We start from the raw sequence: 22,773 nt of genomic DNA, 5'->3' as shown, positions 1-22,773 counted from the left end.
CACACACACACACACACACACACACACACTGCGGCATCATTACCTGTTACACAAACTAATGAGCCTCTTAACGGCCAGGTGGAATAATCAACAGCACCGTCACTCACACACATTAACGACAGCGGCGCGCTCGTTACTTTATTCACAGGAACAAGAAACACTCCTGCGTCACTACTCTGTGTGTGTGTGTGTGTGTGTGTGTGTGTGTGTGTGTGCACTGACCTCATTCCCTGTATTGTTACTGTACCTGACAGCTAGACTCTTCTTCTATCGCACTTACAAACACGGCTTTTTGGATGATGATGAAAGCATGCTAATCTCTCCACGGGAGCAGCTAGCAGAAGGGCCCTGTTAACAGTGTGTGTTTCTGATGCAAATGTGTGCTGGGCGTGTGTGTGTGTGTGTGTGCGTTCTGTTTATTGCAGCGGTTCTCAATCACCAGGCATAAACTAAATGGACGCCGCTAGTGTTAGCGCAGCTGCGTTTTGGTTCCTGTTTGCGGAGACGTATGTGTCTGCCATATAAATTCAGGAATACCGCGTAAATGGATTTGATTTGGCGGCACACTCCGTCGCCCCACTGGAACCAGCTTAATGTTACAGCTTCAGTCTCTTTCCCACATCCATAGCCAGCTTCAGTCTTAATAAATCTATAAAGATTGATGAAATAAGCGGAAGACCCTTGGTCCAAATATAAACAAGTCCTAAGCCACTTGGGACCTTTGTGGACCTCAGGGGTCAGAGGTGAAAAGCCCAGTGCTTTCTGGGATGCAGCGTGTTGGTGGGGACGCTGAGGGACGGATGGATGGATGGATGGATGGATGGAGGGACTGACGAGCGGACGAATGGAAGAGAGAGGATTGGGTGGCTCTCCCACCCAATCCCTCACTCCAAAACTGCAGACAGACAGACAGACAGAGAGTGTGTGTGTGTATTTGTCTTACCAGCCTCTCCTCAGTCCGTCCCGTCCCTTGTTTCACCTGGAATGAGCAGAAAAACTATTTTAGAAGAAACAGATCCTCCACACAACACGGTCGACCAGAAAGATTATATGTATTTCAGAGTGTGTGAAGCAACGTTCTCCTGGGGCCCGAGTTTCATAAATAAAGATCTCAGTGTGTGTGTGTGTGTGTGTGTTTGAATTATTCATGTGACATGCCTAAACCTTTCTTAACAAGCTTGTTAGAATGAGTACGGAGAGAGAAGGAGGGCAAAAGAAAAGTCTGTGTGTGTGTGTGTGTGTGTGTGCAGACTCAGCAGAAGTGGTCCTGTGTTTTTACCCCAGAGCAGACAGGCAGACAGCACAGATAATCTGGCCTGACACCTCTACTGTCTCCCTCTCCACCTCACACGCACAACCTCCCCCATCTCAGAGAATACCTACACACACGCATGAGCAGGCATCAGCACCTAGACCCTCCTCACACTTATCAATGCGCGCACACACACACACACACACACGCGCGCTGCACAGTCAGCGAGAACAGGCTCTCTCTGATCACTCCACCCCTGTACAGCACTGGAGTTAAAGGCCATCATGTCAGACTTCTCTCTTTTATATCTTCCCCTTGCAGAACGCTGCATGTCGGGGGTTCCTGATGGGGACAGCAGGGGGCGGTTTGGTGTCTGCTCGGATGCCAGCTGGGTCTTAATGCCTCTGGCTTCTTGCGAAGGGCTTCCAGGAGAGTCCGAGTGAAATGAGCTGGAAGTGGGCGGGGGGGGGCGCAAATAAACTACTTCCTGTTTTGGGTGTGTTGGTGTGTGTGAGTGATGTGGTTTCTCTGGGCCGTGTGTGTGTGTATGAAATCAATGTCCAATATTGTACAGTTTCTTTCGGTGTGTGCAGGTTTGTTAGGATGTTGAGGGTGGAGCAACACAATTCAACCACCTGTACTTCATGTTTTGCAGCTACTGTACCATGAGTTTGCAAGTGTGTGTGTGTGTATGTGTGTGTGAGGAAGAGTCTGCTCAGCAGGTGTCAGCACTAATCTCACATCCTGCAAAACACTCAACCATCCTCACAACAGAATCTACATAAAAAGAGTCAGCAGGTTCTCTCTCTCTCTCTCTCTCTCTTTCACTCACTCACACACACACACACACACACACACACATAAAGAACCCTGTGTCATCTCACTCTGGTAACGTTCGGCGTAATTGCAGCCCCTCACCCTGCGCAGCGCTATTAACCCACAGTCACAACTGCTGTGATGTCATCAGCGTGGGACGGCTGACAGGTGTGACTAAGGCCCCGACCTCGGGGGAAAAAATAAAATCCCCATAACATCGAGACCCCGCCCACTCAACCAGAGGCACAGTCATTCCGGCCAACTGTTTTAACAGCTGAATTTGGAGGGTGTGTGTGTGTGTGTGTGTGTGTGGGTCCCTTTTGTGTATTATTAAGTCCCTTAATTGAAGCAAGAACCCTCTGCCTGGTCTTGTTTGGCTAAATTTAGTACCGGGTTTTAGCACCCTCACAGAAGCTATTCCAGGACATGGGTGCAAACATATACATACACACACAGTATTTTGCCGGGACCTTTAACTTCGGTAGCACCCTGAAGCAGGGTCTCCCCTGAATTACCCACAATCCCTCTGCAGCACTGACCCGGCCATTGTACAGCCTTGCCGAGTCACTCTGATCCACATGTCCCTGCAAAAAAAAAAAAAAAAAAAGTTCAGCACAGCTGCAAGGTATGTGTGTGAGACAAACCTCACCATGTCTGTATTTCCGCAGTGAGAGTGTGTGTGTGTGTGTGTGTGTGTGTGGGAGAGAGAAAGTGTGAGAGTGACAAACCACCTGAATTGCATGTGAATAATACAATTCAAGCCTCAAGCGAACCTTTAATGTGAAAGAGCTCACTGCCCAAGGAAACACGCACGCACACACACACACACACACTTATTCTCTTTATATCCCACACACATTAAAAGGCAGTAGCAGAACCTGCCAAAAGAATGTCTTTTGTATTTTCCCCTCCCAAAGCCTGAATTATTAAAAGTTGTATTCCTGGCCACATTAGAACTTGAAAGGAACACTCTTTTTGTATTTTATCTCCATCTTCTGTAACGGTTCTCCTGTGTGCCACAGGTGGTGGGAAGAGAAGAAAGATCCCAGTGATCCCGGCCAGCCAGAGGGAGGGCTATAGAGACCGGAGTCTCCTTTTAAATTGATCCCATTGAGACACACTCGGGCTGAAATCAAAGGGGAAAAACTGCGGATCACAGGCGGGACGGGGGACGGGTGGGTGGCAGAAAGAGAGAGGAGCTGCAGTCTGAACGACGGACCCCCGGTGAAGAAACACCTCTGCCAGATCTTCACCACTTCTAGGACTGCGCTATACCATCCCGCTACCTCTACCCAAGATGCACTATTCATCATGAATCAAACCTTAACGTTTTTGTTATCTGCACCATTTAAAAGTTGACCTAAAATAATGGTGCGTCTGTCCTGGGGTCTTTATATTAATTTAATTACTTAATGTACAGTTACCTAGAATAATTTATATATATATATCAAGTATGATGCTACATAAAACATAGCTGACATACAATTATTATAAAAGGTTAGATAAATTTTCTATTATTATTATAATAATAATAATAAGTATTGTTTATGCTTGGTTGTGAATTTCGGGACATTTTTAAAAGGGTAATCATATCTGTAGAATATATTTACAATATTTCGATGGAACACTTGTAGTACTGTGGGAACACAGGACATGCTGATGCAGCAGTGGTGCTGATGCACGCTGCACACATCTGGCCTTAAAAAAGAGAGAGAGAGAGAGAAAACCTTTAGGCTTTGCATTAAGACAACAGCCTGTCACACTCTTACACACACACACACACACACACACACACACACACACACCATTAACTGCCCCCAGGGGGCTCTGTTATCGCTGCAGAACAGAAGACCTTATTTTGGTTGTTGTTTCTGACAAACCCAACAGACACACACGTTAAGGACGTGCAGATGCACTCAGATTAACAATCCAATCTACAGAGCTGATAAAGCGATGCGCTGCAGAGCCATGAAGTGCGACGTTGGGAAACGGCGCTTCGGCTTCGGTTGAGAAATAACGCCCTGCCGCAGACAGAGAGAATATGGGGGAGAGGGCCCAGGGCCTCATTGTAATGTTGTAACTCACCTCTTACACAGGGAGCGTGCGCGTGTGTGTGTGTTGAGTCAGCTAAGTGGCTGGTCTAAATTACAGGAGGAGGGGAGGACAGATGGGTCCCCTCTTTCACCAGAAAGAAAAGGGGGGGGGGTTGTACTGGGTAAGTGGACGTAATATCCACACAGTTTAAAGTTCACGATGGCCCCGCCTGTGCTGATTGGACAGAAGCTGATCTCTAATGTCACACGTGGACAAAATACAAGATGGCCCACGATCAAGCTAGACACCATAGACATTTGAAAGTGAAAGTGAGGTGATTGTCATTGTGAAACACTGCAGCACAGCACACAGTGACCCGATGAAATGTGTCCTCTGCTTTTAACCATCACCCTTGGTGAGCAGTGGGCAGCCATGACAGGCGCCCGGGGAGCAGTGTGTGGGGACAGTGCTTTGCTCAGTGGCACCTCAGTGGCACCTTGGCGTATCGGGATTCAAAACGGCAACCTTCTGATTACGGGGCCGCTTCTTTAACCGCTAGGCCACAACTGCCCCATTTCTCGATACTACAATGAGTATCTGACACCTGTTATGAAGTACCCAGTGCCAACAAGTGTAGAGCCTTGTAGGTATTAGGGGTGTTGAAATTAATTATATAATCGATGCATCGCAATTCAGATGTGGATGATATTGCATTGATGCAGTGCAGAACATTATCGATTACATCATAATGACGTTGCTTGGTGATTTTCTGGTAGTGCAGCTCTGTAGTGACTGTAGCAGTGTGGAAGGATCTACAGGAGTTTCATATTTTTCTGCACTGAGCCCCACGATGAGCATGACGCAAAAGCGGCTTTAGATTTTCTCCAATGACCATAAAAACCTGTCTGTGTCCAGTTCGCGCTCACCTGACGCCACAGACGTCTAAACCTGGCATTTTTCTGGCGTTTGTGGCTTCAGGTTGGGTCGGTGTGTAGTGGAGGAAACTCTGGTGAAGCATTCAGAGAAACGAGGCCCATCGGGAAGAAAGAGAATCTCACGCCGTTGCATCAGGGCCAGGTCAGACGACTAACTCCGCCCACAACATATTGACGTACTACCAGTATATACAAGGTGAATGCCCACATTGTCATCATGTGACAATGTAGAAAATGTATAGGAGGCATTGTGATGCATCCATATCGAGGCACTGATAATCGTAATCGAATCGTATCATTAGGCCAGTGAAGGTTCACACCTCTAGTAGGTATCGGGCCACAATCCAGGCAGTGTCAGCTAGGTCATTAACAACATGACGTCATCAGCGCATGTGCAATCCCAGCTGACATCCCCATCTCTCCTCTGTACACTGCCTCAAATATATATATATATATAAATATATATTAAAATAAAAAGCATTAATCTTGTAGCACACACTTACAAATGGAGAGAACTTAAACCTCAAAACCGTGAAGATTGAAAACAGGGAAGATGCCCGAACACTTCCGGCTCGCCCCCGGAGACCAACCCACAAAAGGCAGTTGCGCTTCCTGAAACACGTTACAATACTTTCAAAGAACACCAGTGTCTCCTTTTTTTTTAGTCCGCTTTAGTCTGGTGGGGCAAATAATCCACCCTGGCCAGGTCCCTGCAAGAGACGGAGCAAACGGAGACGGAGGTGTCTTACCGCTTCCGTGGTCTAGCGGGTGAGGAAGCGGAAGGTTGCTGGTTCAAACCCCGAACTGCCAAGGTGCCAGGGAGCAGAAGTACCGTCCCCACACACTGCAAAACACGACGTGACAATTTTTCACAATATGGAAATTTCAAACATTATACCGATACTAAGAATAAAAAAAAAAAATCAACGTAGGAACTTTTTTATATATATTTTTTAATAAATAAAAAAAAAAGTCAGAACACCATATACGGCATGAAATTATTGATGGCTAAATGAATACATAAATAAACGATAAACAAATAAACTAACAGATAAATAAACAAATAAATGAAATAAATTTATTTTAAATGTTTTTGAGCAAAATCCACATTGTAGGCCAATAAAGGCTATTCTTTTAAATTGCCTATAAAAAAAAGGCTATTAATATGTTAATGTACCAGGATCACAATTATCATCTTTGACTGGCTCACTAGCCATGAGTGTCGAATAAAGCTCAGGGTCACGCCTGGGCCATTGGTGGTAATTGGCAGACCTACAGCCTATTTAGAGTCAACTTTGGGTGGTAGGAGGAAATTGGAGAACCCATAGGAAACAAACACAGAGCTGTATTCGAACTCACAACCTTGGAGGTGTGAGGCCACAATGCCACCAACATGTTCCTGGAACAGAATGTGAGGCTCTACGATGTAGCTAGGACTAATCTGCTGTTAAATCAGATTAATTTTAGGAAAAGCTTTTGTATTTTGGATGGTCAGAAAAAGGAAGAGAGAAAACAGCTCAGTCATCGTCTTCCATCAACGTGAACTAATCAATCCTCAGGATCCGACAGTGTAAACTTTTGGAATTTACAGTTTACACGCCAGGATGACCACACACAGAGGGAACTGTGCATTATCCCCATAACACAGGCCAAGGAAGGAAGGACTCTTGTCCCACTGCTCATTTGACTCGGTAACACATGCATCTCCATGAGGTGAGTGCGGGGACAGGAACCGCAGAGGAACCACAGGAAGCTTGACAAGCCAGAGAGGGAGCGTGAGTGGAGGGAGGGATGAAGACGTAATGACAGAGAGCGAAAGAAAGATGGGTACGTCCTCAGGACTGCAGCTGTGGCAGAGGTGAGGGGGGCGGAGTCTAACGGCAGCTTTATTTAGTGGCCGGGGCGAAGGATATCCGTTGGGCGGCAGCTTCTTCCTGTGTGAAACCGCCCCGAGTGCTGCGACAGGTATGGCGCTAAGGCCTTCCTTATGTATTGAAAATTAATCTACCCCACGACACGCATTCACCAGAACCTCGTATGACATTTTAGGATGCATCGCATATACTTTATTTTTTAATTGTTCCTGGATGCTACCCCAACAAGTAAAATGCATGTCTTGGGAATGCGTGCAAATGTTTAATGCACTAAACCAGCCCTGCATCTGGACTACCGCCTGCTAATTACTACCGTAATTACTACCGTAATTAGCATCAGATCTTTATTTGGTCCTGTGCTTTTGTACTAATTGACCGGATTTTTTTTTTACCCTCAATGCTCATTTATGCTCCCGTTATCTGAGAAAACAAGGACACCCGCTTCAGCTCCGTTTCAAATGACGCTATCCACGTACTTCTGTACGCCATTTACATTTTCCTTGATACATCCCCTAGAGGGCAGTTCTGAGCCCAGCGGTATTCGTTGCGTATTTACTATTGTTTTTGGTCTACCCTTATTTAACATCTTGGTTCAACTGTCTTCATGTTGCCCCCCAGTTCTAGACTTGAATGAAGTGGAGGAGGAACTTGGAAAGGGTTTGGTGCCCTTCACGACCAGGGCTGGTGACCCTTGACACAGAGGTTCCATCTTCAAAACATTCTTCTTCATGATTCTCTTGAGCTACCTGCCGGTTCTGACTCCACCCACAAGCATTCTGGAAACGTGCACAAAAAAAAAAAAAAAAAAAAAAAAAAAGTTATGTTTCTACATCTGTCCTTAATGTTAAGCATAAACACTCTTTGTAATGGCGAAACGTTATCAGTCGCATCTTCCACGTAATCAGCGCCTACATCCGGTATTCTTCTAAGTATTTGTGTGTTTCGCTTGATTTCACTACAGCGGCAGGACAGTGTTCTAGAAGCTCTCTGAGTCACACTGGGCAGTGAAGACAGACTGTGTCGGCCGGTGCTGGTTAGGGCTTGGCCCTGCTTGTTTGTGTAGTGACGTCGGGCTCCGCGGTGACACGCGTGGCGAAACGTGCGCACCGCCTCGGGTCTGGAAGCGATTAGCTCTTGCGGGGCGGCAAGCCGAGCGTCCGGGAGATAAACTCACAGCTGGCAGGACCCCACTGCCTGAACTCTCCGGTTCAGCTGGCGGCCCGAAGAGGGGGAGACGAAGTCCGACAGGGACGAGGTGAGGACAGAAGGAGAGGAATGGGCCGCGAGACGTGGGAAAAGCGAACATAAAGGAAAAACATAAGGGGCCATTTGGCAGGCGCGGGAGCTCGCCCCTCCTGGAGTGAGTGTGAAAACGAGGCTGGCTGAACCGTCCCAGGCCCCCATACCGCCGACTCACCTCAGTAACTGTGACAGGAAGACGGCCCGATCACATGGGCATCGACGGGCCCTATTTCAAAGGTAACCCACTAACCTGTATAAAAAAAAACATAAACACGATGACACGATGCTCCCAATGAAAGGCCGGCGATGAAGGGATGGGCGGGGTTTTTTTTGGACCGATCAGCCGTGAGACGAGGCCCCGGCTTTCAAAGCCAACGGCTCTTGGAGGAGACACGGTTTACACCAAACATACTTTCCCATGGCCCCGTTACAGAGCCTGAGAAAAGGAACGCTCGCCCAACAGCGCTGAGACAACAACAAAAAAAAAAAAAAGGAGCGAGAGAGCGGGGGTGGGGGCTGAGGGTGAGAGATGGAGGGAGTTTTTTCATCCTTCAAAAACAGGAGGTTCGCCCACGCGTTCACCTGGGACGCTTGCTGGCCGGTGAGAGGAAGAGGGAGGTTATAGGAGCCTGGGAATGTTTAGCATGAAGAAAACGATTCCTAACGCGGCCGGAGCGCTGGGAATTACACAGGAAACGCGGAGAGTAACCCCTTCCTGTCTTAAGAGGTAGAGAGGGGAGAGAGAAAAAAAAAAAAACACCATTAGCAATTGGATCTCCTCCTGCACTTACGCAAAAATACCGGCCTATTGCGGCGCCTGTGCAGGGAGAGGCCGTTGAGTGAAGTAAAAGCCGCACACTTCGCGCCGGTGAGAAAGTGGGCCCGGGACCCGGCCCTGGAGGAGGCGAGCGAAAGCGGGATTCTGTTCCTGCATTCCACAGTCACGACCATTAAAGGTGATTTTTGCCTCCTGGAAGAGGGCACTGTTTCACCAGAAAGCTGGTTATTAGTAGGGCTGCACGATTTGGGGAAAAAGACATATTGCAATTATTGAGATCAATATTGCAATATGCGATTGCGATATGATAAAGGGCACTTGCTTGTATATCAATGAAAAGTCGCATACAAATTACTAATAGTGAAATGTTTAATTTCAAAGTGAAACATACAAACTACTTATAACAACTTGAAATGCCCAGTGCTTTCAAAATACAAAATCCTACAAAATTAAATAATCACAAAAAACTCTTTACATTACTGTTGAACGACAAACACGTTGTTTGGAGGCTGACTTGAACACAGGGATGCATAGCTTTGCTAGCTTAGCCTAGCTAGTTAAACTGAGGTGAATTTCTTTAGGAAGCCTTCAGAGTTTGAAAAAAAGTTAACTCAACAGCTAAGAACAGTCTAAATAGTTAATGCCTACGTTTAGCCAAAACGTTGTTTGGAGGCTGACTTGAACACAGGGATGCATAGCTTTGCTAGCTTAGCCTAGCTTAGCTAAGGTTAAGACTTATAAAACGGGATTTTATAATGGCCAAATATATTCAAAACAATAGTCCAGCCTTACCTATGAAATGTAACCCCCCAAGATCTGGTTTGGAGTGTACAGCGGTTTGTACATCCCAGAGCAGCACAAGAGTGAGGCATTTTTATGCACTTCTCTCCATAGACATGTATATGCGTCACTCCACAGCACAGCCTATCGCAACATGGCGGCAACGTTGACGTACGTGTACCCATATGATCTATGCGAGTCACGAATCTGAGGTCTCCATTGAACTGAACTGAAAGTCATGTGACCAAATCGCAGCTTTTTGCATTCATGTAATCGCACAGACTGACATCGCGATTATGATTGCGATTAGATTAATCGTGCAGCACTATTAGCATGCAAATAATTGCAATTAGCCATTAACGTCTTTATGTTGATATAGTGACAAACATCTTTCTATAGAACTGAACAGAATTCTAGGATGATTTTGCAGAATTAGTTATGATCCGTTCGATATATAAGGATTGTGGCTATAGTTGTTTTTTGGCAATATAGTTTTAGTCTGGTCTTTGAGTCCAGTGGTCCAGACTCGTTTTAGTACAGTCAAGCTTTAGTCATATTTTAGTCAGGATTATCCATGACTATTTTTAGTCAGTGAAAACTCAGCTCACAACAGTCCACTACAGCAATAAGCAACAATGACTTTATGAACAGATGTTGTGGTTCAGACGGTGTTCCCTGTCCGAAACCCCCTGGCCAGGCTGCAACTGATGGGAATGGTGGGAACGGTTCCGTAAAGCGGTCCAGCTGTGTGCAGGAGCAGAAGGCCCTGTTCAACAGGCACACGGCACCCAGAGCAAAAATATTCTTTCTAGATGAGGTGAGACTTCCGATGGAACACTAATTTTTAGTATTATAGTCTGAGGCCGTGAGGCCATAGTCTGAGTGTCGTTTGAACACCATTCATAGATGATTTGATAGTTGCACCCAGTTGCTAAATGTTGATGAATGTTTAGGCAATTGATCACGCAACACGTCCTGTGGAGGAGGAATTTCTGGCTGACCCCAACATGCAGAAGGGTCCAGGCTCAGTTAATTGTGCATTTTTTCAGCATCCCAGCTGTGCTTCTCCATTTCATGCTTGGCATTTCTTGGAGTGTGATTGGCTGTCTGCTTGGAAAGAGGTGGTTTGGGTAAACTCACCACTGAAGCCATTTCTTTGAGACGCTCGTCTCTCAGGGGAACGCTTAGACATCTTAACTGCACTAAGGACCCTTTATGGTTCCACGTGGAACAACACTTTCTTATAGTGCGGATTAAATAGTGCCCAGAATTTTCCACTTGGATCCAGCGGCCATTCTGCCCTCTCATGGCCTTCTCTTGTGTCTTGAGTGTCATTCTTTGGCCAAAGCCACCCCTGGGGAATCGAAAGTGCTCACCTGAGCCAAGAGAGGATGAGTTCTCATTTTTCCTGGGGCTTATGTGATTTCCTCAGCTGAATGCATGCATTTTAAAATGAAATACAGCACCCCCCCCCCGGATGATCCACTACTGCGCACTAAAGCCCCTGAAATCTAGATCCCAGAATCCTACATTTAAATGAGGGAGCAATATACTGACTGCAAAAGACTTGATTCTACATGTAATTGATCATTCACATTCACCCTTATCAAATAAAACAAGAGTGACAGGCCCCAAGCTCACTTTCAGCTCTCAAAACAGAGTCTCTCCATGCCAGCAACACACTGTGAGTCAACATTATTACTGATAAGGCCAGTATGTGAACTTGGGTAACCTGCCAAATATGGGCCCGCTAATGGTTGCTCATCAGACTGACTGTGGCATTAAAAACATAGCTGAGGTGTGAGCAGCTCTCGCATTTCAGGAGAGTCAAATTCATGCCGTTCTGGGGAATACCGGAGGAATGCTGGAGGAATTTTCCTTCCCAACACTGGAAATTCTGCAGGGGGTGGAGGGGGGGGCAATGACTTTGGGCAGATGACAAAAAAAAAAAACATTACTCAGATAATCTGCAATGACGGACGGGTGAGAGGGAGCAGGGTTTCTCACAGGTGCAGCAGACGGGGGGGGGGGGGGGGGGGGGGGCACTCTTATCCAAACTGGAGAAGAGGCATTTGGGAGACCTCAAAATGCGTATAACTAATGCATTACGAACAGTGCTGGGGGGGTGGGTGCTGTGTCTCTGGCATGTTATTCGGCAGATATCTTGTCTGTGACTTAACTTGTGCCAAATTCATTGTTTTTCCATTAGCTCATATAACCAATCAGCTAGCGTTTAAAAATATTTCATTTGTGATTCTGGATACACAAAAAACAAACGTTTTGAATCCAGTCACTTCGATGACCAAAGGTGTATAAAATCTGCTTCCACACTCGTGAAAGAATGGGTCCCTCTCAGGACCGTGGTGAATTCCAGTGTGGTGCCATGATGGATTGTTTTTCAGGGGTCCGGTGCTGGTCCCTCATTTCCAGTGAACTGAACTCTGAATGCCTCAGTACACCAAGACATTCTGGACAATTCCACTCTCCCAGCTTTGTGAGTTTTGGGAAGGCTCCTCCCTGTTCCAACATGACTGCGAACCAGTGCACAGAGAGCATGGTCCATTAAGACATAAATGGGTATGTTCGGTGTGAAGGAACTGGACTGGCCTGCACAGAGCACTGACATCAACCCAATGGAACCCATTGGGATGAATTTGAGCTAAGGCTGCAAGCCAGGTCATCTAAAAAAAAAAAAAAGAAAGAAAATCCCATAAAAACACTCCAAAATCTTGTGAAAAGCCTTCCCAGAAGGAATGAAGCTGATATATCCACAAAGTGTGGGCCAGCTCCATATTAAAGTCAATGGATTAAGAATGTCATTCAAATTCACGTGTGTGTAAAGTCAGGCATCCCAATACCTCTCTTGGCAATATCCTTTCATGGAAAGAATATGACAGGCTAACAGCAATCAAAAGTAATTCCACTTTCACATTTTGCACTGTATATGAACGGTTTTCTTCACACGTTATGTCCGTTGAAGAGTTCCTATAACTATTGGCGGAAATCCCTTCTTTTTGCCATGTTCACGCCACAGGCACTTTGAACATTTGTATTAACGTTAATTCCGGACTACAGCGCGCACCTGTATATAGGCCGCATCTACTGATTTTTAAAAGATATTGTGCATACATAAGCTGCACTTGTCCATAAGGTGTCCCAGGTGAAACATGAGATATTAACAGAACAAGATGTTACAGGAAAACTTTTTTTTAGGTACCGCAAATTATTTCTTTCAGAACAGTGCTTTTAACTGCACTAAAGTTGTCTTCTTCGGTATCGGAATTGAACAGCCTGAAGGTATGCAATTATTTTTCACGCTTTCTCTAAAATGCAGGAAAAGCAAAAGTCATTGATCACTATCTCCATGGTCCTCCTGTGCACTCGAGCTCATGTGCGGCAGCTCCTTCTTCAATGGCTTTTAACTTGAAAGTCGCATGATATGCATTTCTTGGTGTCTTTTCCATGATGAGGGTCTGTGCACGAAGCGCACAGACGAATTAAGTGTGAGTGAGTTTGCTGAAAGTTTCCATGGTCCACTGTGACCTGGTAAGTTAATTGGTCTGATATGACTAGGTTAATTGTGTTGGTGGCAGGAAGCCAGTTATAAAATCGTTGCATCGTTGTAAAAGCCATAGTTCTCAAAGCGTGTAGTAGCGGCTTATATGCTGGAATTTACGGTACTAGAAACACGTGCTTTAGGGAAATTACTTTAAAGGTTGGGTGAAATTGTAAATTGTACACCAGGACCTACCAGTGATTTAAGAGCAAATCAAAGCAGAAAGCTTTAAGCTACTTTAAACAAACTACCACAGTCTGTCACTTTTATTAATTAACATAATTACACATGCCTTTCATGACCGACATACGTTAAACCACACAAAGTGCAATATTATTATTATCCGCAGCCTGCATTCTATATACTGTACATTGAGTACTGTTACTCAGTGTAGTTTGTGTCCAGTATGAGAGAACAAAACCAGAAAAATGATATTTTAGCACTTTTTGTATCTGTAAACAGTTCTAAAATCTCAAATGACATCAGATCTCAAGATTTTGTTATTTTTTTGTATGAGATAACACATAACCGCAAAACCTTCAGCAGTGATTATTAACCTCTGCCACTGCCACAGGTTACTTTTGTCTCGTTTCTTTGTAATTGTTTTTTTTACTTTTATTAATTAATCACACACTTTCTCTAAAATATAGGAAATGCAAAAGTCATTGATCACTATCGCCACAGCCCTCCTGTGCACTCGAGCTCATGTGCAGCAGTATTATTACAGAGTGCACCATGTTTTGTAGTGTTGGATGCATCTCCAGGAGGTCCATGAAACCCCCGTTCACTGCCAGCACTTGGCCCAGGAAAGCGGATGCTCTTCCCTCCAGACAAGGATCAAGACAGACTTTCCCCAGGATTTACGTTTATCATTTCTCTAATACTTACAGCCGGCCTTTTGGGCAAGAATTCCTTTTTTTCCATGCTTTTTTGAAGCGTGTGTGTGTGTGTGTGTGTGTGTGTGTGTGTGTGTGGTTACGTTTCATGCACTGGCATACAGGGCTCCACTGAACGTTGCCATTAAACCCCTGTGAGATGCTGAATGGGCTTTACTGGTTCCATCCTGCTGTACAACGCAGACCACACTTCTTCTTGTTGTTCACATCCATCAGTGTAGGTTTGCTGGCATACTGAGTGTGTGTGTGTGTGTGTGTGTGTGTGTGTGTGTGTGTGTTTCCCTCCTCTCTCTGAACGTCGGTCAGTCTCCAGCATTCTGTTCAAGTTCACGTGACCCATCTTGTAATCTTAATACAGGCCTGTCTGGAATTCACTCAAACAGCTGTGTGTGAGGTTGTTGAAGAGGGGAAGTGAGAAAAAAAACTGTTCTCAGGCCAGTTTTTAGAAGAGCCAGGGGAAGGGAGAAAATACGACTACAGGTGGACAGAAGGAGCAAACCGATAGGTGTATAAAAACAGGAAGAGGGAAGACCGGTCCGCTGAGACGTTCCCTCACACATATTCTCACTCACTCCAGTTGTTTAACTGTGTGTTTCTGTTCATTCTTCCACAATACAAGTAAAGCAAAGACTTATATTGATCAGCCATTACATTACAGCCATGTGAATTATAAATCATTGATCATCCTGACCGTGGTGACATGTCAACTAACAAAAACTATCATGATATCATGAGCACCAGAAATGGTCCACAGAGCAATGGAAGACGGTCCAGTCTCATTGGAATGGTCAGATTCACTATAAAAGGAGGGCAGGCCAGTAGAGGCAGTGTGATGCTTTGGACAATGTTCTGATAGGAAATAACATCATAACATAAATTGAAAATGGAGTTTGATGTGCCTCCAATTTCTCCAAATCTGAGTTTTGATTTACATTTACATCATTTAGAAGATGGTCTCTTCTAAATGATGTATTGACTTATTGACTCAGCACAGTATACCTTCAGATGTGCCTCGACGAGTTAGGAGATGTTTAGGTGGAGAAAAGGGAAGTGGGGGGCTTACTCAATAATAGGTGGCCATAATGTAATGACTGAAAACAGGAGATTTGAGTATCACATGTAGACATGTATTAAAGTCTTCATCACATGCAACAATCCCCTAATTTAATCTGATGTGATCGGTGTTGGCCTAGTGGGTAAGGAAACAGATCAATAATTGGTAGGTTGCCGGTTCGAAAAGCACCAGTCCCCACACACTGCTCCACGGGCTCCACACTGCTCACCGACCGAGGGTGATGGGTTAAATCAGGAGGACACATTTCGCTGTGTGCACCATGTGCTGTGCTGCAGTCTTTCACAATGACAATAACTTCACTTGACATTGACATAATGAGCGAATCACACATGAGGCTAGATAAACTAAAAAGGTAGAACGTAGGACAGGAGGTTTACGGGATACATAGACCACCTGACAGCGATGTTAATTGAAAAGAGTACACAGCTTCTCCAGATGAAGGGGCAAGTGCGAGTGATTATTTGTGATACGCAGAATTTGGCACAAATGCAGAGAATCCTCTGCATTTAACCCATCACCCTTGAAAGGCCCCCGGGGAGCAGGGTGTGGGGACGGTACCTTGATCACCTCTAGCGGCCACACCTCCCTCTTAACGGTCCGTGGGTTCTCTTCCCCTGCGCTAATGACGCCTCTGTTCTGTGATAGGTCCCCAGGCATCCCAGTGGCCGGTCATCCGTGGGTCTGATTCACAGTGACGTAAATGTGCTGATTACTGCAGACGGCCCTGCGGCAGGAGTCAGAACGTTCCACTCTTAACCCAAATAAACTGTCTTCCTCAGCGTTTTGTTCTACTCCACCCTGCACTGAACTTCTATCTTCCGTTTTTCATATACAGCAACCCTCCCCGTGTTGTCTGATGTTTTTTTTCTTTATAATGGATGCTGGATAAGCTCTGGACATTTTCAGCAACGTTCAGGTATTCTCTGGAATTTGGTTAAAAGAGAATCAGAATGGGCGTGGCCAGCGATCTTGCACCGCTCTCCACTGTAGCCTTGGTAGGCCAGTGATGGATCAAGGTACCATGGTAAACAGATTGCAGATGGCATGTTGGGGGAACACGTGTTAAAGCCTGGCCAACATTGTGCTCGACTTTAATCAGGAATGGGCCGCACTGACGGGATCACCGCACAGGCCCTCCACACCGCTCACGCCACGGCTGCCGCAAAAAGAGGTTCTGTTCCACTGCTCGGCGTTCTACAGTTCTACATTCCTCCACTGTTGACATTCAAAACAGTCCACGTCCCATCCACTGACCGTTTTCAGAACAGCGAAGCGGGATCATGGAGCTGGAATTATGTAATGATGTTGACCTAACAAAGCCCACATCCTGTTCTCCTGTATCTCAGTGCCCCCTAATATTACTAAAGGCTTCACTTTCCACCTACAGTCCCGTATTTGCGTCTCCGCGTCCAGATTTAATTCTCACAAATCATATTTGTCTTTCTTTTAAAAAAAGAAAAGAAATAAATAACACAACTGTAGCATGAAATAACATGGTCAAATACGCTTCAATCATTATTTTATCCTCTGATAAAGCACAATTAAACCATCTCAGCATGCTCAGAAACATTGCATTGTGGGTTTTTTTTAATGAGTGCTTTTAATGATCGTCTGTGTGGCTGAAGCGATGCTGCCGCAGGCTACTGTACGTCCATATGTCTGTTGATGCGATCGGTGTGTGTCTGTGCGTGTTTGTTATGTGGGTCACATTAATTATTATTTTATATTAAAGATGTCTGCATAGATGGACCCACATTGTGCAAAAATCAGTCTAGTGAAGCTTCAAATATCGGCAAAGCCATTGGCACAGGGAGGAATGTTCCGGGTCTCTTACAAAACCATCTGAGATGGCTCTGTTAATCGAGCGATGGCTCGGTTGACTCAAGACTTGATGAAAACATATACTGTATATATTCCAGCCAACACCTTATTGGATTTCATTTGGTCACATGACATCATGAATAAGCGGCTGAAACTGGACACCTCGAAAATGATCACATCGACAGTGATCCCATAAGATCCTGGCTGATTCCGCAACATCATCCAGTCAATAGATGACATAAGAGGAGGTGCTCCGAAAATCAGTGGAAAGCCTGCCCTCCGTTGGGAGTTCTGTCACACCATCTGTGGATGTCGGCATTTGCGACATGGACATTACTACAACTTTACTTGAGTGAAGTAAAATGTAAAACTGGCCCGCGAACATGACTCCGTTTTTCCAGCGCTGGGCTGGGCTGGGCCTGGAGTACTGGCGTCTGTGGTTTGGGCTCCAGGACTCTGGACCAGAGGTGGAACCGTGCTGTGCAAGCAGCCTGTGGTGGAGGATAGGTGGGTAATGACGGGGTAACCCAATACACTGGCAGGAGGGTAGCATTTAAAAATCACACGATACCTTTATATAGTCACTGGGGTTCTTTTTAGTTCTGGCCCAATTTGGATGTCTTTGCGAATAAAAAATAATTTAATTTCAATGGCAATTTTGGTCTGAGGCACATTGCGAAAATATAACCTCTTAATAAAAGTGCAAGTTTTGCCTATTTGCATGCTTTAAAATTGACAACTATGCTATGGCATAGAATTTTGGGGATAGGGAGGCAATTAGGGCTGAAACGATTATTCGAATAATTCTAATGATTCGATAACAAAAAATGTTCGAGAAAAATTCTTTGCCTCGAGGTTTCGTTTAATTCGTCACAAAGTCCATCTATTATCGTATCGCTCCGTGGAGCTACACAGTGTGGAGCTGTGCAGCACAGGAATCATTGTTTTACATGGACTGTTTTAACTGACGCTCATTTGTAAGGAAGCGCAGGATTTAAGGAGGTGCGATTTATTTTGAGCTCTATGGCAATGGCGGAAAATAAAGATACCGGTGCGCGTAAAAGTCTCAAGTGTTGGACCATTTTACACTGCGTAAGGTGGACAACGTAGTGCAGTGTATACACTGTAAAATGGACCTGGCTTACCATAAAAACACTTTGTCAATAGTACAGCACCTTAACCGAACAAATCCTCGGGTAAACCGCACTTCTCCAAGCGGAATCGGAGCTTCTACAAGGTATCGTATTTTTATGATTGCTAACTAACATGTTTATTTACTTTATACTATTTTGTACCTTTATACTTTTTATTTTTTCGTTATTCTCAGATGGCTTAAAGCAGGGGTTACACCCCTTTTTCCTTTTAAAAACTAAGGACAAATAGGCCAACCTATGTTTGTGAATTTCATAGTTTTTTTCATGTACATCATGAATGTTTCACAGAAAGATTGATTAAATGGGCTTAATTCTGGAGCCAGTAACCCAAAGGTCTTAAGCTTTGATCTAAAGTGTTCAGTTTGAATAAAAACGTTTTTTTTTTTGTGAGGAATAACAGCCAATTGCTTGCTCATTTTAAGAGGATTTTCATGTTGCATAACACACTATTGATAGAGTTGTTTAAAAAACACAAAAGTATGATCGACAGAATACTCGATTCCAAGAATATTCATTAGTTGCAGCCAGAGAGGCAATTGTATTGGGGTGATAGACACACCTCATTTTGTGTTTTCCATGTAATAACAGATGTGCCTTATATTAGAGCCAATACCAAGAGACAACCTTTCTCAATGTGGCCTCAATTTCAACATTCTCTGGGTATAAAAAGCTGGTACTGTCAGTAAGTCATTCCAAGTTCATCATTCAAACAGCCATGAACACACAATGTCACTTAACGGACGAGCAATGTCACCTGGCCATGGCGTGCCTTCGGGTCAGTGGCAGGCAGTCAGATGTTGCTCGTGAACTTGGTGTGTCTCAAAGTGTCATCAACAGACTTGCATCAAGACACAGAACTACTGGCAGAGTTCATGACAGACCCAGGAGTGGAGATCCACAAGTGACAGGCCGCAATGATGACCAGAACTAAGGACCTATGCACTCAGACATCGTTATGCAACTGCCACACATCTGCAGGCCCGTTTATGAGATGCAAGGGTTACTAGGGTTTCCAGGCAAACCATTCGCAACCAACTCCACCGCTTTGGCTTGAATGCCAGATGACTATTGCAGGTGACTCCACCGACACCAAGACACCGCTGTCAACGTTTGCAATGGGCACAAAACCATGTGACCTGGACAAAGCAGCCGTGGTCTATCGTCGGGTGTTTGGTCACCTTGCACGGAAATGATGGTCATCAGCGTTGCTGGAGAAGGTGAGGTGAGCGATACGCTGAGGTCAACGCGGTCCCCAGGTTTTGTTTTGGTCGAGGAGGTGCATCAGTCTGGGCAGGCATCACCAGTCATCGCTAATCAGATTTGGTTATTGTACATGGCTCAGTCACTGCACGTTCTTACCTCATAGAGACATCATAGAACCCATCATCCTCCCCCAGTTCTGCCAGCACACCCCCAACTTTCTGTTCATGGATGCTAATGCTCCACCACTCCATGGCAGAATGGTCACAGTTCGACTTCAGGAAGTTGCCTCATATGGTCTGGCCATCAGTGTTCCTTGACATGAACCCCATAGAGCACGTCTCGGACCAGATGAAGCAGAGACTAAATGATGGTACCCCACCCCCACGTGACCTGACAGAATTGCGTGTAGCCCTTGTGGAAGAGTCAAACGCATTGCCTCAAAAAATCACGAGGCTAGTGAGGAGCATGAGATGTCGCTGTCAGGCAACTGATACTGACATTGTCAATTTTTGCAAGTTGGGGTTATCCCTGTTATTGTATAAATTTGGGGGGTAATAAATATTAAACTAATGAAAATGGTGTTTCTTCTGATACATTATTAGAATTTTCATTAAAATTTAGAGCAAATATGAAAAGCACTCATGTAAATAACAATATCCCTAACTTATTGTGAGTATTGTAAATACACACACACACTTTTCACTAATCGGGATAGGGAAAGGAAAAAAAAGTGCTAAATATTTGATTGACACCAAACAGCCTACACACAAGACGATCATTTAGCTGACACTTGTGACCAGAGTGCCTTTACCAGAGAATGAGTAAAGAGTCTCGATCAGGGACACAATGGTACTTGGCGGGGTTTAAACCTGCGACTTTGTTCACATTTGGCTTTCTGTGTGCTAATGGGTAATCTAGTAACATTCTAAAAACAAACCACAGTAATGTTTATGGACACAATTTTGCAATTAACTGGTGCAATTAACATTTGTATTATCAATATGATATATTTATACACTGCATAGCCAAATTTTCCCCCTTTACACATGCATGTGACAATTTGGCACAGGAGACAAGGGCAGTATATGCTGCAGAATGATGCGAATAACTGCAATTTCAGTGTTTAAGCGGCTTACTCTGGCTTGTTCGCTGTCCTAGCGGCTCGTCCCTCAACCTCTACGTCAGACACTTTCCGCTTTGCGGTGTTCGGCGAGGCTCATAACTCTGAATCCCTCCTGTTAGCACATAAATCAGGTAATTGCACCGAACGACAGCCCTTATTTGCAGTCATGTCGAGTGGTTTCCGCTGCAGTGAATTGAGATGTTTTAAGTGCAGCCCGACCCAAAAATATCCACGTTGTTCAAGCGTTGAACGGAGCGCAAGGTGGTTATTAGTGCTGTTTTGTTCACAGCCTCCAGGAATGAGAAAGCGCACAGAGGCATTATATATTACACACACACACGCACACTTCTTATTCCTGTATCTTTTCCTGTCAGCGTCGACTCTTCTTTTTTTTTTTTCTCTGGTCTTTATTATGAAAATTTCACTTCGTGAGATTACTTAACATTAATACGAGTTCCCCAGCCTGTCTGTGGTCCTGCAGTGGCTTGAAATGGCGATCGGTGTAAAGAGTGCTTTGGTCATTCTGCATCGCCGTTCAGAGAGCGGCAGGTCAGGCGGTCGGACCTGGAATTTGTTACCTGGAAAGGTTTCCTCCCGTTTCTCACGCTTTGTCCACCCAGAGAATTTCCCACCCCTCCCCTAAACAAGTAAGTACACCGGCCGCCACGGCTTCCAAAGCATGCAAAGCATTGCGGTTGCTCCGTGATTGGATGTGAAAATGGGCACAAATGTGTTTTATTAGTTCCGTTGAGCGAGGATCTGAAGAAGTTCATTCTGTTTTTTTTTCGGGAAAAAACGCTGACACGACTTCCTGGTTGTGCAAAACATTGTTGATGTCATTTCCACAAATGTCTCCTTGACTTCTACAGGCCGCTCTCCTCCTCGTACCACCCCTCTCCTTCTCATTAGCATTTAAAACTACACACACCGAAGCGACGCGTCCTGGGGAAATCTGGCTAAAAGTGGCTGTAATTCTGCACCAAGGCTGGATTTTGGATCTCTATCAAAATTCATTAAAAGCGGACCTTTACAAATTCTCCGGATTGTCTTCATCAGATTACTGAGAAGACGCCTTTTATTTTTCTTTCTAATTTACTGGGAAGGGCATCTTAGCCTCTGATTAAACATTCACCACTCTGAACCCCACATCCATTTCCTGCATCCATTATTTAGACCCTTTATGCACTTTCCTTGTACCAGGTGTGGCTTGTTCTCCTTGCCTGAGTTGTGTGCAACACTGCGCTTGGGCTGTTGGAACACACGTTACGTTGGGCCGGGAACGAGTCACACCCCAGAGCAATTTGCACAAAGCCATAAGGAGGATGGGCCAGAAAAAAAAAAAGATACCCACTGCACTTTTAAGAAAAATAAAATCTGCTTTTTCAATTTTTTACAGCAATGGCTTTCCTGTTCCTGTCCTACAATTATGTCCAATGCAGCATTTACAGAGAATGAGCGTTCAGAACCAAAGGCTGAGCAAATTGTTATGCTTTTCCATAATCCGAAGCAAACAATCGGCGCGGACCACTCCAGTGAACACGCCGTAAATCAGTTTACACAGCGGCTGATTCACGATGTACTGCACGATCACTTCCTTCAAGGCCTCCATGTGCCTCTACTCCGACTTTCTTGCCTCACGGTCACCAGGTGCCAACATACACTGTAAAAAGCACCATACAAACAAAGATGGAATTTTATATTCAGGTTATTTTGCATATCAATTAATAGAGTTGAGTTACTAAATAAGCAACTTTACACTGAACAGTTGGTGCCAAAAAGGAACTTCCCTAAATATGATTAATAGATAAAAAATATATATATATATAAAAATAGGTCTCAAAAAGGTCTTGCAATGTCCCTTGAGACTATTGGGGGGAATTCTAGTGCATAATGGTTCTGAGTTGGTATCTATTAATGTCAACTTTGCCAAACTTGAGGTGCACACACACATATACATATATTTGCATACCTCAAAGTTGGCATCTATGACAAAAAATGATAAATAAAACAAAAAAAACTGTGCACAAAGAGATTAAAATCCTGCATCGGAATGGACAGGGTGAGCAGCCAGGTTCGATGGCGGGCGCTTGGCTTTTGGAACAAAGGAAAGCAAACGGCTCATGAAATATGTAGGTTCACATTTTTACCTGTTTACTTTGGCCCAAGGTCACAGCCGATGTTCTTCGGACAACAAAGACATTTGCGCCACACACAAGTTCTTTTCCCTCCGCAAT

General features: G+C 44.8%; 1 protein-coding gene across 6 annotated transcripts in view; it reads right to left on the bottom strand.

Moving 5' to 3' along the window:
* Positions 1–22,773, bottom strand: part of znf438 (zinc finger protein 438) — a 34,121-nt gene that overhangs the window by 6,120 nt on the left and 5,228 nt on the right. Inside the window, exons 1-4 of one of the 6 annotated variants that reach the window (XM_028958850.1) lie at positions 5,787–5,828; positions 3,679–3,766; positions 2,517–2,652; positions 944–979 (exon numbers count right to left, since the gene is read on the bottom strand). The gene's annotated coding sequence lies outside the window, so the exon portion shown is untranslated. The other 5 variants (XM_028958843.1, XM_028958827.1, XM_028958813.1 and 2 more) reach the window with 5 other exon arrangements.

Source organism: Denticeps clupeoides, chromosome 2, assembly GCF_900700375.1.
Source record: "Denticeps clupeoides chromosome 2, fDenClu1.1, whole genome shotgun sequence".
NCBI lineage: Eukaryota > Metazoa > Chordata > Actinopteri > Clupeiformes > Denticipitidae > Denticeps > Denticeps clupeoides.
This window is presented reverse-complemented; position numbering and strand designations above follow the sequence as displayed.